Source organism: Dermacentor andersoni, chromosome 9 (assembly GCF_023375885.2).
Source record: "Dermacentor andersoni chromosome 9, qqDerAnde1_hic_scaffold, whole genome shotgun sequence".
Lineage (NCBI taxonomy): Eukaryota > Metazoa > Arthropoda > Arachnida > Ixodida > Ixodidae > Dermacentor > Dermacentor andersoni.
In genome coordinates, this window is record NC_092822.1 from 128,783,889 (window position 1) to 128,801,723 (window position 17,835).

A 17,835-nucleotide genomic window follows, 5' to 3' on the forward strand; every position below is an offset into this window, starting at 1 on the left:
ATTAACACGGGGACTTAACTAATACTGGAGTTCTGCAAGCACCACTACAAGCACCACTTGCGTCTTTAACTAATTGTCAACATTAGGCGGTTCTTCACGTGTTTATTTTAAGCGGCGGAAATTTGAAGTAAAGTTAATGAAGGCTTACAGCTATTTACAGAATACAAATAGGAATGTACCAATATATATTCCCTTTTCTGTGCTACACGTTCAACTCACTTGAGAAATTTACTGGTGCTTGTTGCTTGAGGAATATACATGGCGAATCTGTTTGACGAACTGACACAGGTTGCTCGGCCCATTTTTTTTAGTGAAGTAGGCCTGTTGGACCGCATGGCTGCAGCCAGAAAGAAGTCGAAGCGTCAATCACTAGTAGTATGGGACATATTGAAGATATCGAAATTCCCTGGTGGAGGGTCAGAAATCAAGTGAAAGTATATGCAAGGTTTGTGGCGCTTTCTTTATGAATGTTTGTGATTGGATTGGAGTAAACTTTATTTAGCCTTCAGTTGGGCAAGGTCCTCTTTTATGTACCGACGAAGCGGATGGTTATCCGTTTGTATAATTAAAGAAAGCTAGATCGAGACATGGGGAGACAGAAGGTGCTTTAATTTTCCTTTTCTAGGCAATCTAAGCTGCGCTGTAGTAGCTCGGGAATACTTTAGCCATTTCAGTTGGCGCTGTGAAAAAAATGCTTTATGGTTTCGATTCGAAGTTGTAGTGAACTGATGGGTTTCGCGAACATAGCGTGCCTCGCCATACGGACAGTCGATTGCTACCGTTACGTGATCAGGGGTGTGCCATATTGTCAATAAAGGCTACTGAGGGCCATTATGAAACATTTCATCACTTTCAATTGATTGGCTCTCGATCTTAACAACGAAACTTTTCTCTCAGATGATTTCTACTATGGTGTTTGTGAATTAACTTTGTAAATACTCTACATGACGCGCCGTCGTGTTAGCAGCCATGAACAATTCGTTTTTTGGAGGCCTGTTTCAGAGGGGGATGAAAGTAGCAGCAACTTTTTCATAAGAAATGCGCGCCTAACTATTTTTTTACGCATTATTGAATGGCCATATTTGAATAGAACAACACACCAGAGTAATAAGAATCACGATGAAAGCTTCGCTGGGCAGTGTCTTCCTAACATCGGATAACATGCTGACGCCAATTACCAAGATTTTTCTTCCGTGTGACATGCAACGTCTCTCATTGCTGAATACTAAGAGAATGTTAAGTGTTTAGCGAGGCATCATACACAACATCGCGTGTTGAATTTGCAGACATTCTTTTTACGCAAAATTTACCGATAGACACGGCACATATATGCATTGCAAAACCAGTAGACCCCTTTAACGCTACATAGCTTGCGATATCCAAACCGCAAAGCTTCTGACTCACGCGCTGTTGAAGAAGAAACTGTGGTTAAGGCATGGCAGCTGAAAAAAGCCGACGTATCCTTCAATACGTACGGCTCGAGCCACCCATACCTCAAGCATACACGAAGGAAACGAGCGAGCGGCGTCCTGGCCGTGACGTCACTCACGAGAGGGCGCCACTCCTAATTCTCGCCGCTAATTAGAAGATGGCGTTAACTGGTGACACGCGCGTGGTAGAAGTGAAATGTCATACTAAAACGCTGCTGCCACGCACGGAAGTGACGTCACAGTAATGATGACGTTGTTTAAACAAGTATGGCGTGTTCCGGTTTATAGTTCTGCGCGCGCTGCTAGAGCTGCTTCAGCTGGGGCGCTATTCTGGACATTCCGCCATTTTCTTCGGTGCATGACGTAGGCGCAACGCAAACAAAATGGCGCTGGTGGCCCCGTTTTGCTTACGTAACGTGACGCCAACTTGACGTTTCGCCTATAAAACTGAAATGAAGGCACTGAATGTAGCGTTATCGGCAAAGCAAAACAGTTTTCCTCCGCAGTAAAAATAAAGCAGCTATCTCAAAGCGTATGATTATTCCGTCGAGAACGCTTCTCGCTTCCGTCGTCTGCTGCGTACAAGCCGCCGTCTGCTTCAATAACTAGAATGCGTGTCCCCGGAAAATGGAATGAGTCATCGCATGTTGGCGCCAACGCGCTTGTTTTCTTGCTTGAGACAACATACACGACCTACCAGTCGTGATGCGCGCACGTTCTAGGCCACGTTATCACTATCTCGTGAAACGCAAGTGACTCAGCCCGACTCGGCTGGCTGAGGAACGGTCGAGTTTCACCGATAGCGTTGCGCGCGCCAGAGATATCCATTAGCGTGACACAAGCGCCGGCGCTGCCATCTCTTGTTCATTTCGCTGGTTACTCGCACCGCGGGAGGAAGCTTCAAGGCGCCGCCTTGCGTACATTTCTTTTTATAAATTAGAAAGAGGCCATTGTCATAACTTTTGATTGTGCGAAAAGGCATTAATCTTGATTACAATACAAATGCAGCAGTAAAAAGTGGACAACATTGCCGAAAGTTTGCTATGTTCAACCAATATTATTTCGTATAAACGCGTTCTTTTAAAAAATGATGGCCCCAAACAGAAATGCTAACACTACCCGAGAGCGATGCAAATGCTATGAGCACGCGTTATGAACAAAAGATTTTTGTGGCGCCAAACGGCGGGGAAAATGTGGCGATACGCATTCTTCTCGGCTGTCATTGCAAATAGCTGCTCATTAGCATAATTCGCGCGGCTCGTCGCCACAAAAATTATGGCGGAAAATCTCAGCAATGGCGGCCCAGCGCAACGTCACGCATCGTCAAAATGACGTTTACGAAACAGCCCTTCCTGTGACGCTCCTCACGAGATATTCCTTCAGCCAATCAGCAAGCTGGCATGGCGCATATCTTGGATCGCCACCACATATTCGCGCAATTGCAGATGCATTGCACTGGCTTCTGCACGCTACCGCTCACATCACAATATATCTGCCAAGGACCAAGATAATGTATTAGTGGATAAAATTTGCAGCTCCACGTCACGTTTCGTCATATTGATGAAAACGCAAAATGACATTTCGCAAAACTTCTGTTTCCCGGCACAAATTTCAAGGCACGTGAGTTCGCCACAGCCAATCAGAGAGTCAACATGGCGGACAATGGCGGCCGTGCAGCCGCCATGCATGGGAATGCCCACCGCTACTAGATACGTTGGGAATGCCGGTATATTGTGGATTCGGATTGGCATCGTTCTCGTAGAGACAGGGCACCTTGAAGACGCGCTTGGCAAGTACCGTTCAGTCTGTCACAACGATTCATTTTCTACTAGAACAGCACGTGAAAAGCTGTTTTAGCTTTATTATTACGCGAAAACATGTTTTGTTTAACTATGATAACTTGTTATTGTGTGTACGACTACATGTTACGTAAAAAGTATCAGCGGGCCGCTAAAGTTGGAGGACAGACAAGGTTCGCGCTCGCTTTGAAACAGTTGGTCGTCTGTTCTTGCTTTTCTTCGCTTGGTCATGCATTGTAGGTAAGTAAAGATGTAATATGGGTCAATGGAAACATTTTATGAAGATTTTACTTTGAGAACGCGTTATTTGCGTAGCCATATCCACGTTTTAGACGAAGCCTCTTACAACACCAACCAACACGAGCCTCGCAGACACATATACCGTCATTGCCATGACGGCACGGTGCCCCCTTAAGAAACTCCCATAGACGGTGGCGCCAGATTACCCTCTAGGTGTTATAGTGAGAAACTCTATGGCTCCAAACATAGAGTTTCTCACCATAACACCTAGAGGTAAATCTGGCGCCACCGTCTATGGGAGTTTCTTAAGGGGCACCGTGCCGTTACAGTGTACTAGAATAGGCAGTGGAACGACCGCGCTCCTTGGGCGACTACCGCGGCGGCGCTGTGATCGGCGACTACGGGGAGGCGCGCGTCGAAGCCTACGCGGCATGCGGACTCTAAAGCCTACTTCCGCAACTTCTTTCATTCATTCGCACCCAGGACGCGCCCGTTAAGCGAAGCGAATTTTTCTAGCGTTTGAAATTTACTCTTTCTCTATTTTGGCCAAAACCGCGTTGCAAAGATGCTTGCTTGCACCGATTGCAAATGACGGTACACGCCGTGCGCAGTGTTTACTGGTATGAATAGATGAGACGAAATAAATAAAAAAACTGCAACAGATAATGATTATCTTCAAAGTTTTATTGCACACTTCCGTGGCATGAGGATGCCGAGAATTCACATACTATTAGAATGCACAACACAAATACACAAAATGTTCCAGGTCAAGACAATGCAGAAGTTACTAACATACACGAACATACAGTGATATTATAAAGAAGTTTTCCATGGTATGACAAAATTGAGAACTTTACTTACACAATACTTTACAAATGCACAATAGAAATAAACATGTTTAGCAATGCCATGGTTAATAAGTACAAATATATAAAAAGCGACACCCACTGAAGGATTTAAAGAAATTCACAATACACATAAGCAACTGGGCTGTACACACAATACAAAGGTTAATTACACTGCAGCTATCATTCAGGAATGCCGGCATACCAGTCAAATTAATGGTTTAATATGCAATCAATTCAGCCTGCTTAACTTCAAGTGCTTAGATGACTTCCGCTTGGAGGTGCTGGCTTTTTTCAGCCCCTTTACAAAAAAGTGGAGCCTGGTTGTGACATAAAAGCCGACAACACGGGGTGTCAAGCATTCTGCATGCGCTTTGCAACCAATACTCAAGCGCCTGGCAGAATGAATCATCTCCAGGATATCCATTACACTCTCACTGTGCACTTTATTAGTAGAGAAACAACTAGTTAAAACATCCTCTAGGCGTGTAATAAATGTAAAAAGTTCAACTGAAGGGTACAACAAACCACCCTGATCTTTGAACTGCACAAATGCAGAAGCAGCCAACAAGCGCCCTTGCTCAGTTGGCAGTAAGAGGCGGGCAATGCAATCAGGGCATTTGGTCGGTAGCACGCACTTTTTGCCACATAGCCTGAAATGTAATATATTAACCTTGACTCGCTTCTCTTCACATGATACACATGTTCATCAGTTTCTGCTGGCAAAGATGTAGTCAGAACCTCTGTATTTTCATCTGTGTACAACTTCACTGTTTCCAAAAACTTTCCCTTAGTGGTACCCTCTTCTCTGTCGGTTGCCTCCACATTGCTGCCCGTGACGCTTCGTGCTAAGTTGTTAAAAGAAAGACAATGAACAGTCAGTAGAAACTGCTGCGGCGTTGGATGACTGTTGCAGCCCGATGAAAGTCTCACTATACCAAAAAATTCTCAACTTTATCCTGACTAAGCCTTGAAGTTAGCAAATATTTTAATCCCACTTTTTTGTTCAAGTAGTCAAGAAGCTCGAGCGTACTTGTCAGTGTTACCCTTAGTCCTTCTGCAGTTGAGTCACTGAGAAAATGCCTGTCGTCAGTGTGACGCTCCCATGTGTTCAGAAATTCAAGCATATCTTGGATCTTTTGTACACTGGTAGAATTGGGTGCTAGAGCTTCTGCTGGATACCTAGAAGTAATTACAGCAATCAGCGACTTCATTCTTGAACAGAATTTTGCAGTAGCTTCTATGCTGCCACAGCTTCTCTCTAGTTGTGTCTGATAAAGAAAGAATGCTTGCAGAGGTCCCTGTCCAAAGAGCTGAAAAGCATAACTCACTCTCATTTTTTCAAAGTTGTTCGGTGCAACATGAACACTTGATATACCAGGCATTGCCCTCAATGCAAGTGCACTGTTGTCAAGTGTGAGGGCTTCCTTCACAAACTGCATGGACACCTGTCCATCCGTTGTCTTGAAAGTCGTGTCTAGAAGCCGGTTGCGAATATTAGGGAAGTCAGAAAAAAATAAAGGAACCGGCTACTTTCAACTGGGTGTTGCTTCTTGCAGGTAACTCCTTTCATTGATGCCTTTACATTAAAAACTCTCCACATCTTCCTATTCCAAGAGGTTGCATTACACGTTATATAGTCGATAAGAAGCCCAGCTTTTTCTACGAGTGCTGTGGCCTCCAGTACAATTTTCGCAAGCAATTCACCCGTGACATTCTCGTGGACATCAAAGACACCAAGCACCTGCGTCCAATTGCCTACAAGGGGCACAAACATTACAACAAGGCCATGATTGCATGGCAAGGTCTTTTGGTCCTCAGGTGTGTACGCTCCAAGGTCGACAAAACCTTCAATTTTTCCTCCTGTGGTCACTGAAAGGTGCTCGCGGAGAGCTTCATTTCATCAATGATAATGCCTCCATGCCTGTGAAGTTCATCTAGTGGCACCGTTTTCTTTTTTAGTGCGATCAGCATTTGTTCATTTAACCCATAACCACTCCTGTATTCAGCTGTGTATTTTCTTATAGTCGTTTCACTTGGCAGGGTTAGAATTGCCTGCTTTTGCATATACTTGTAAAGTTTTGGGCTACGCATTTTAAGTAGTACGCCCTCCAAAATCCACTCTTTCTCGTAGATCATCCCACATGGACTTTTCCTCTTTGAAGCTTCAAAACACTGCCGAACAGCAAGCTGCTGCTTCGATGAGAGATGCTTAATCTTCTCGGCAAGCACTTCTTCTTTGGTCGCAGCACTATCGGCTTTCACCTTACTGAGATCTTCGCTGAGCTTCATTATTTTTGATGTAAGGCGCTTGTTCTTGCGCGTGCATGCTTGCAACTTCTGCGATGTTTTCTTAGGCGCACATTTTGGCGACTTTCGACTTAGGAGACGTGACCTGCGGGTCAGAAGCGCTTTTCTCAAATATTTGCACGCAACGCACGGTATTTCATCCTTGGTCGTTCTATCAAGGCAATTTACGCTGAAAGCGGCTTTCGACTTGTTTTCTACTTGGTTACGCAAGCGGTCTGTAAGGCTGCTCATCAAAAGGACCTCGTCGTTCGCAGCAACGCCCTTACACAGATACATCTCATTGGCTTGTTGCAAAGCATTCATTGCGTCCTGCACTGTTGTCAGCTATGACTCTGCCACCAGCTTCCCATGCAAAAATGTCTTCACACGAAAACCACCAGAGCTATCCTCTGTGCAAAACACGGCCCTTTCAACTCTCACTTCACGGCTTTAAAGGTGCACGAAGTGAAACAAATTCCTTCCGCGTCATGCATCTCATGCAGAACCCAGCGCTTATTAGGCGGGGTTGCATTCTTAAGCGCGGCGACAGTCACGACAGAATTTACATCACTTTCGTGCTCGTACACACAAAATGTCTCACAAACATCGGTAGGCTCGTCTACAGTCTGACGCTCTGCAGCACTCGAGAGCAGTACCTTTTTAGCTGATCTGTTGATCTCTTCAGCCTTGCGTTTTCTCTCGTTCCTTCTCGGCACCACGCGCTTGCTCAAATACGCCGGGGCATTTGGTAAGATTGTTGGCACGGCGTCTGACGAAAGCATAGGCTTTCCTCGCGGTAGACGAACTTCTTCGCCGTTGATTATGTGCACATAGTCCCTGACAACACAGTGCGGCTCAAAGTGTAGTTCGCAAACTGCACAATCCTCCGTAAGTTGTTTATCCGCTCTGTGCAAGTTCCGCTGCCATAGGCTCCGTTGTTCAGGGTCCGCAGGTGCCTTGAAAAGCGAGGGCTTCTTTGTAGCGTACGCTCGACTGCATCCAGTGCTACATCCAGGGGCGTAGCAATGGTTCAAGCGTTGCTTACCCATTGCTGAAGCAAGGAGTCACCGTTCACACACGAACTATTGAAAAACACGCACTAAATGAAGAAGCACGTAGCCGAAACAGCGTGCCTACGCCAAATCTCGCGCACGTGTTGTCAAGGGGAATAGCGTAGTCGTAAAACCCTTCTTCTTCTTCTTCGTGATTTGGGAGGGGGAAAATACGCTAAATTCTGCATAGGACGACCGCACGCCAAGTTTCATCCTAGACGCCAGCGCTCGTTTCTCCCCTGGCGGAACGATTTCATCTCCAACCACAGCTTTGATTTACCAAGTTATATTACTGCACACACACAGCGCTGAAACAAAGTGTACAATGGTGAAAAATGTGCCAAGGAATGAAAGATTACTTGTGATGCGTGGATTTGAATAGTAGATGTGAATGCATGCCCAGTTCCCCAGTATGCATGTTTTCTTTTGGAACAATTTTACATTTGGCCCAGAGGCTGAGCCACTACGGCCTCTTGACTGCAAATTTCTGTGCTCTCACAGTGCTAATGGGAGTATCGTTCATTTGGCTACCCGAATAGTGAATAGGTAATAGAGCACTACAATCTTTCAGTTTTACGCAGAACACCTTGTGCATTATTCACAAAACTGAACCTAAGGAACTATTCGCTGGTTTGTTATGGAAATAAAAAATGGCAATGAATGTTTCCTCGCTTTTTGTGTGGCCCTGTCTTCTGCCCTACGTGCCTTCATTTCATTGTCATGTGCATGTTGAAACAGCAACTAAGTAAGAAAGACAAACACAAAACTACTAACTACATCAACCTTTTCACACCACAAGAGGTCACTGAACTCACTGCTTAGCTACACTTGATAATATTGGTTTACTTTCAAATAAATACAGGCACTGGCCAGCTGTTTATGTTATGCTATGCATTTTTCATTTTCCTAAAATATGGCTGTGCATGAGCTAGCAAGGTTGTTACTACATAAATACATAAAGAACATGCAGGCCATGCCCAACTAACTCATATAACCTGAGTATAGCTTATTTTTTATATGTAGAGCAATCAAAATAGAACACGCATGTATGATGCCGACAGTATCAAACAGTCTCAAGTCGAACATCCTTGTTTGGTGCCATGGGTGAGAGAGGGAGCATGCCTGTCAAGGTACTGCTTAATTTTGTGCGCTTTGGTAATGTTTGTACATTGTTAAAATGTTAATTTAGGTATATTAAGTAGTAAGGTGGCAACATATTGGCCACCCAGGCTGGCAAGAAAGAATGCAATTGTTTGATTTCACTCAAAATAGGTTTTCTTATCAGCAATGTAAATTATATGCTTCCAAATAAATACTCCCCTTGGAAACATATCTCATGAGTATGCATATATCTGCATAAGGTCACCGCTATACATACATATTGCTTTAAGCCAGTCATAATGAATTGTACACTGACTGCTTAACCTTCAATTCCTTGCTGCATGAAATTAACCACTTATGCACAACTTTTTTTGCACACGGTGAGAACTTCAGTCATCGCTGAGTACATCATTTAAGGAAAAGGCATTCCATGCATCCAACTGCTTTAAGCACTCTTTTAAAATTGGCAGAGTGAAAAAAAAAAAGCACGAGCAAGCGTATCAGCAAGCTGTACTCGGAGCCTCACACGCGTGCTCAGTGGTAAAAAGGTGCGTCTTGGCGACCTACGCAAATGCATTCCGCGACAGATATGCGTATGTTCCGTATTCTTGCAAGCCGTCACTAGCACTACAGAAACCACGCCACCGCGCTTGCGGCGACACTATCAGTTTCGCGTGACGCAGAACGCATCACGTTGGATAATTAGAGAGGTTTTGTTCAACCAGCCAAGGCAGCGCGCACTGAAAGTAATCATCCGAGAATACGTCGCGTGCTGCGACGTGATGCGATTGCAATACATCTGTAAAAGGTGGCGCAGATAAGACGACTGTGCAATGTTTCGAAGAAGGATGACGGTGCCAATGCAACACATACGGCTGCAGAACAGAATGTGGCAGCGTAGAGTCGCATTTTCACCGGAACGCGGAAATTTGAAATCACATCTGCAAAAATATGCCAGTGTCGTCTGCTGTCAAAGGTCGTTGCCAACCTTGAACACCTTTGCTTCGCCGAACGGTTGCCAGCTGTCGACAAGCCGCGTCGCCCAATAGGAGTGCGCGTGCGTTCCGCTCGTGCGGATTGAGCGTGCATCGAATTTTGCGACACCTTCCGCCTTTTGGGCTTCCGCACGCGGGCGGACGAGGGCGGAACGGACGGGCGGACTGACCATGTACGGGCCCTAGCGGTCGCGCCTGCGTTCAGTTCGCGCTGCGCGCGAAACGTCTCTTGGTTGCGACGGTGCCTATTCGGATGACCGGAAATTATTATTGTGTTGTTAACTGTCACGACAGCAATGTAAACACGAAAGGGTTGATGCCACCAGTGAAATTCTGCCGATTCCCAAGAAAATGGTACGAAAAAAGCAGACGACAGACATGGACTACTGCGGTGCGCCGAGCGAAGTAAACAAGTGGCAAACGAAGCGAGCTCGTTCATTGATCACTCCTGAGTGTATGACGGTGTTTATATGTAACCCACATGAATTTAATAATTACTACGTACATAATCCTTTTATTCATATAAAAACTTTAAGTTGCTCGACGAGCGCTCGTCCTGTCTTCTTTCTCGTGTTTCGTTTGTGTGTGCGCTGCCCAAGAATGGGAACCACTTCTGTTGTATGCGCTAGCACTGGCCGAAGTTCACGCGTGCCGAGAAATTGAATATGTGCACGATGCATTGAACATGACCGGAGTTCATTCCCGCTTCAGCACTGCACCGATCGATCGAGTTCTGGACGATACACGGCCGCGTATCGGTCGCGCTGGCATTGCTGAAGCAGGAATATTGATTACTAATACTTTCAACTTCCGTCTCTTTAGCACTGTTAAAAAATGGCCAAGCTGTCTACATTGCTGCCTCTATTCCATATTGTAGGGGACGTACTACTTAAAGTTGTGTGCGCATGTCGTACTTGTGCTATGCAGCGATATATATATATATATATATTGTTTATTTCCGCACAGTGTCGATGGAAGTCCGTTGTCGCCATCAGAGACAACACGAATTTTTAGCAAACATATTGTGAGAAACTGCAAAAATGGCTTTAGCTCGTATGTGCCGCATCGTATGTGCTCACGATTTTTCCGGCGGCACATACGATGTCGTTTCCAATTACCTGCTCAGCGTCACTTACATGGTTAAGCAGACGCTGCCCTTTCGCCGCATTGCAGCCATAAAAATAATCGTCAAGCATACCGATCTTCTTAAAGGCAAATAGAAGCGTGTTCAGTCTGTTTCACACTTACGGGAAAACTCGGAACGTATTGCATCGCGATGCGGCAAGCAATGGAGTCGTGCGGCGGCAGCAGCTCGAGCAAACGCAGACGCTGGAGGGGCGGAGTCGTGATCTGCGTCGTCTGCTACGGCGGCGCGCGCTGGCCGCATTGTCGGGAAGCGTGCTACTGTCGGGGGCAGTGCACCGATTTCCTCGGTACTGCGGGAACTGAGCTGCTATTCATTACTAAACGTTGTGCGTAGCCAAACTCTGAGCCTTCATTGGCGATAATGGGGGAGAGAGAGAGGGAGTAAAACTTTATTCAATGTAAATAAAATAAGGCACGATGGTTGGAGCCCCTATTCCAGGGCCCCACTGGCACGAGCGGCTCGCTGGGCTTGGTCCAGAAGAGCCAACTGGCTCTCCCGACCCTCGTCCGCAAGCCATGCCTCCCACTGCCTATTCCTCATTAGTGGATGTTGGTGTAATATGGGACTGTCTATGTGCGGCGGCCTCCTGGGGCACTCCCATGTGATGTGTTTTAGTGTGGGTGTGTCTGTGCACCACGGGCACTCGTCAGTGAACCTCGTGGGGTGTATTCTGTGTAGGTGGTGCAGGTTGGTGTATGTATTCGTCTGAATACGACGCCAGTCCCTCTCCTGTTGGCTGTTTAAATCGGAGTGAGGATGTCCAAAACGTCTCCGCTCCTGCCTTTGCTGTAGGAGGATGTCACGAGAATTCGGTGGAAGGTCGTCGCTAGGCCATGCCGTTGCTCGGACGTTCAAACCTCGAGCAATACGGTCTGCCCTAGCGTTTCCTGCCAGTCGCTCGCGTGCCGGACACCAGACGATAGTGTGGTGCCCCTCTAGTTGAGTGCCTAAAATTTTGATTATTGATTTGGGTGCCGTTCCTTGTAAAAACAGGCGGCAAGCCGCTTGTGAGTCGGATAATATGACAGCCTAATTGGTTTGGCGCTCGGCGTCCTGAATGGCCAAGGCGATGGCTGCAGCCTCTTCCACGCATGCCGAGGCGGTTTTGAAGGATGCCGTTGTTATGTTGTTGTTGCATGTAGAGACTATGGTGAAAGTGTCTGAGCTGGCTCGACTGGCATCCGTATAATACACCCCCGGTCCCATGCCGAAGCGTTTGTGAAGGGTCTTTGCCCTTGCTCTGCGTCGTCCGGGATGGTACTTGGGGTGCATGTTTTTTGGGAATTGGGGCCACCGCGATGTGCGATAGAACATTGCGGTCTATCTGTGCCGTTTCCCCTCCGCAATACTGGGGTCTCAGGGGATAGCCTAACCTCGCCAATACTTCCCTGCCCTGAGTTGAAGAACAAAGTCGTTCTTTCTGGGCATATAACGTCGCGACTTCCTACTCGTCAAAAGTATTGTGCAGGCCCAGTCCCTCGAATCTCTCTGTGCTAGCGCATTCGGGAAGACCAAGGGCGGCTTTGAAGGCTTTTCTTATTATTGCGTTTGCCTGTTTAATCTCTTGGTTTGTCAAGGCCTGATACGGAAGGGCGTATGTGATTCAGCTAATTACGAATGCGTGAACCAGGCTGATGGTCTCTCCCTCACTTAGGCCGTCTCTGCTTCTTGCCACTCTCCTTATCATTCTGGCCACGTTTCCTGTCCAGTCGGATAGTCCAGTCGGATAGCCTTGCCTTGCCAATAGCTCTTCGAATCCTGGCTGCATTAACCGATATGCTTAAGATATAGTGATCGCTTCCTAGGTTTTCACCTAGGTTCGTCCATCGCGTCTCACTTTCGTTGTTGGTGAACGTGAGGTCGGGGGAAGTGTCCTGGGACACGCTGTTCCCAATTCGCGTAGGGAGATCCGGTTGAGTTAGCTGGAAAAGTCCGTAGCGCTCTACAACGTCTGCTAACAATATGCCCTTGGGATTGTCTCTACTGTAGCCCCAGTTTGAATGTTGTGCGTTAAAGTCGCCTAACAATATTAATTTGTCCCTACCTTGAGCGAGTCGCACCGCGGTGGCCACGACGTTTTCGAAATCCGCCTGTTTTTCTCTGGGGGAACTATAAACGTTGACAATAATTGTTTTAGGTTTGTCCCTTTTCTGCGGCCAAATCGTGATTATCTGGTGCTGAATAGGCTCCCGAAAAAAATAATTTACGCTAATCGCGACATCTCCTTGGCAAAGGTGGCTACTTGAGGGTAGTCAGGGTGATCATAAAGCTCGTACCCTTTGAGTTTTTGATTTTGTTTCCCTATTTCCTGAATACAGATAACGTCGGGAGGGATTGGCGCCGATTGTATGTAGTGCGTGAAATTAGCCAATTTAGTGCGTAGCGTGCAGCAATTCCATTGCCAGATTTCAATGTGTCCGGTCTTTGTGTTGTTTGCCATATTATCCATGGATATTACTGTCGCTATCAGTGTGCTCTATAGCTTTCGGTGTCCTGGTAGGAGCTCCCGGACTTTGACTGACCCTCTTTCGGGGGACGGCTGCGGCTTTTGTTTGCACATCCTCTACCATTCGTTTAAGTTTGTGTAGCTCTGCGAACATTAGTTGCATGTTTTGTGCTAACTGTTCCAGCGTTAACGAATGAGCGCTGGAGGCGGTAATTTGTTGCAGTGATGTCTGCGGTGGTGATTTGGAAGTGTGGTCCGCAGTTTGTATGGGTTGCTGTGATGTGCTGTTGTTTGCCATGCGCTTAAAAGCTTCAAACTCGGCTGTACCGTGCAGTACACGTTACAGAACGATGCCGGTTCACCTGTGCTACCCAGGCGCAGCGCTCGTGATAAGCGGAAGCCGGATCGTCTGACGTATGACAGATTCTCATCTTGTTGGAGGGGAAGTGTTGTATCTGTGCAACGTTTATCAAGCGTATTCTCTTGTCACTGTGCGCCGCGTATCTGATGCACGCGGTCATAGTTCACATGTGCTATTGTATCGTTAGCCAATCGCATGCCTCGGCTTCACCCATGCTCCCTGTATAAGGCGAAGCCTCTGAATCGTTGCTGTCTGTATTGTTCATGTTGCTGTCCGAATAAATACTTGACTTCACGGCGTCTCGGGTCAACAGAGGGTTTTACATCACGCCAAGACAAACTCCTAGCACTCCCCGGACAGGAATGTTTTAGCAACGAGGATGCACATTTTTCGTTGCCAAAACAACTTTGCTTAACTTCTGACAAAAGTTTTTCATTACTAAGGCATGCAGCCACTATGCTTAAAATTATGCTATCCTTGTGCTGTTTTTAAAGATGACTATATTAAAAATAACATTTTGTTTACAAATTGATGTATTTATATAATGTATATTATGACCAAGTTGGTACATTACTTAGGAAAGCGAACTGTGCTAAAAACATGACAGCGCTTTGGCTTGTGTCTTCTTGTTTGCAGCCCAAGTAACAGTGGAGGTCAGCATTATTTTCTTACCAGATTTGCCAGTGAGTGGTTCAGCCATGGCTATGTATGGAAGAGAGCGGGCACTATTTTGCAAGTCGCCTATTACTTAATTGCAAGCATTATAGTCATGCTGCCCTGACACCTGGCTATTCTAAAGACTGCAGAGCAACAAGCACAGCACATGCTATGACAGGGTAGGTGAATCTCAGCTAAGGCAACTGGCCACGGCCATCTGGGGTTGAGCAATCGAGCAGTGATGAGACAATGTCCCTATGTTCCATAATTTTTCACTTAACTTCATTCTTGACGCCCTTAATGCGCGTCACCACCCCAGCCCCCTTACCGTGTCCACCTCACCACTCCCTGGAGCTCACTGAAACTTTTTTCAGCCAATCACTGTCGCACTTTTCAACATTCACGGGGTTGTTGGACGACACAGCATTCTCTGACATTGTTATATTTCTGTTTCTGTGTGAACATCTAAGCCGTTCACCTATAGTTCCCCTCCCACCTGTTTGTTGTGGCAGCTTCTTAGCTTCCCTGGCCCAGCACCCCGTCCTTGATATAAATTGCCGCGCGCAAATCAACATTCTGTAGGCCTTTCTTTCTTGTCCCGTTTTCTTTCCATTTTTTCATTCTTAGCAGTGTGTACAAACTAGCCTGAGAGCAAGCTGTTCTGAAGTTTATATTAACATAATGAAAGTCAGAGTCAATGGAAAGTAAAAGAAGAAAACAAGGGGGGGGGGAGTGTTTTTTATTAGTTTTCTAAGCAAGCAAGTTGCAATATTTTCAGAATGCTTTTCATCTGCACAGTGTGATTGATGATTCGGGGAAGTACCAGATATTAGAAGCTCTTTGACGACACGAAGGCCTGATCTAAGTTTTAAGCATGTGCTTGTCGCATTTTTGTCTGTGTAGAATTTTAATGCTCGTCCCCCCTCAGTAGTTATGGTTAACAGAATCTGGAATGAGGTAGATAGGCACCATGGGTGGGGCCACAATGTCCTGCCTGCTACAGGCACTGGGCAACCTCTTTCTCCTGCTTTTCACTGCAAAAGCGGTGCACTCCTAGTGCCCATTCGGCACAATGAGCGTGGTCCTAGACATAGCAGTCCTAAACATTAGATTCAGGGGAGAGGGGCTCTATTGCTGAATTTTTTTTTCATCACATCTGTGTTTGCGCTTCAAATATTCTCGCAAGCAGCAAGGTCAGGCTGCGCACCTCTTATCCACTGAGTATCTCATCAGTGGTGCACTTCGTGTGCACAATCAGTGATTGGCACAAAGCAAGGGCTGGTCATTCTTCAGAGAACAATAAAGTTGTGATTGTTTCAACAAAGAAAAATGTGAAGTTGCTTGAGACAGTGTTTTGCATGCTTGTCGATTTTGCCTTCAACAAAGCAGTTCCCTGCTCCCGTAATCACTATGTGCCTGTCATAGGCATGCATACCTGGCAGGAGCAGCGATGTGGATGAACTTGTGTGTTCACTTCAAAAATGCCTTGACACTGGCCGTGAAAAAAACTAAGGCCCCCAGAAATTACTGGAATCTTACTATGTACAATACGCAATAGCCTGTAGGGTTACACCTCTTGAAACGGGCTTTCTGAATTGCCCACTTGCCAATGCATCCGTGTCGTGCAGCATGGTCGTGTAGGCGCTGTGAATCTGCCGGACTATTGGTCAATGCACACTGGGTGTCTTTGTGATCTATGTATACGCGGCACTGCGTGTTTGCACTAACTCTGACAAATAAGGAGTGCTGAAAGCAGTGCCGTGCTGTTTCTGTTACCTGCTTGGTCCACCTGTTTTGTTTACAAACTCACCTGAATATTTGCTGATGTGACGTAAATTTGCCCATTCTATTTATACAAAGATACCATGCATTAAATTGGTGGTCGCCTACGGTTTCTTTATAATATTGCAGCAAAATCTTAGCCTGAAAAGTAAACTTTACTCCCGTAACGCACTTGTATGTTCCTACGAATTGTTAGTTTACATGCAAAACGTGGTGGTAACTTTATTGAAAATCCGGCAAATTCGTGGCCTGGGCCTAGGCCGCTCTCGAGTAGGTCCGGGGATCCTGTCTCCTCGCCGCTTCACGGGCTTGCTGGGTGGTCTTGGAGGTTTGAGTTGCGTAGCGCCGCAGCTTTGTCTGGGGAGACTGCATTTCCTCTGCCTATAACCTCACATTCCCAGAGGATGTGTCTAAGATACATGAGCCCTGCTGCTTAGTTTGCAGTTATCATCTGAATAGAAGATGTCTGGATGTATCCTCCTGAGATGAACAGGATTGCGGAAGGTCTTGGTTTGTAACTGCCTCCAGTCTACCGATTGGGCCCTGTCGAGGGGTCAGGCGGTGGGTAAACATGCCTGGAGTTTTGATAAAATTTTGAAATGTCACAGTACCTGGTCGTTCTGTCCCTCTCTGTCCATGCCTCCATTAGATTTCCAACCCCCAGAGAGGATCCTTCTACGCGTAGGGTAATTATATTTTGGGAGAAGAAAATCATTTCACCAGCCATGGTTGCTTAGTGGCTATGGTGTTGGGCTGCTGAGCGCGGCCACAGCGACCGCATTTCGATGGCGGTCAAATGCAAAAGCAGCCGCGTACTTTAGATTTAGGTACACGTTAAAGAACACCGGTGGTCTAAATTTCCGGCGTCCCTCACTACGGCGTGCCTCATAATCAGATCGTGGTTTTGGCACGTAAAACGCGATAATTTAATCTTTTTTAAGAAAATAGTTTTAAGCTTCGGTGCAAACGTTAAGATTCTAAGCCGTGCTCCTGTCATTTTATCTGTATTTTCTCATTGCTATTCATATGGCTTTATGGTTCATCATGTCCAATAAAATTATTGTTTGCCAAAGTGCAAATCTCGCATGTCGAACATGAAGGAAGCTTGTGTGTTTGACAACTTGATTTATGCATAGATACCTTGAATACTTGCTGTGGCTGCCTATGTGATTGTCCAGTTGACATGCTCACTGAGAAAAATGCATCTGCCGATGTAAATGTTATGGTTTGTAAAAAGACACAATGTTCTTGTGTAGTTGCCTTGTTTAACTTCCTTTAGCATTTATTCATGACTTGTGAAATATACAAAACTCATCTATTAGCCCGAGTGGATATTTAGCGCATAAACTGCTTTCCTTTGTGCAAGCTGGTTGTTTTATTAGTATCATGATATTTTGTTATTTTTCTTTGGTTTACTAAAAAACATCTTGTGTGTTTTGTTAGGTGGGTAACTTATGCAGCAGTTCATTGAGTAGCTCAACAACTAAGCTTATGCATTCAACTCATCTTTGTGTATAGGAGTTGGAGCAACAAACAGATTCACAGGAAGATGTAAATAGTGAAGTCGAATAAGGAATGTTTTGGGCTGGAGCCAATGTTGTGACAAACTCATCTTTGTCAACTAGTCCTCTTGTGGAAACACTGGCTGCAGCCAGAGGCCTCCCTTGTTTAGCTGGTGTTGATCACTTGCA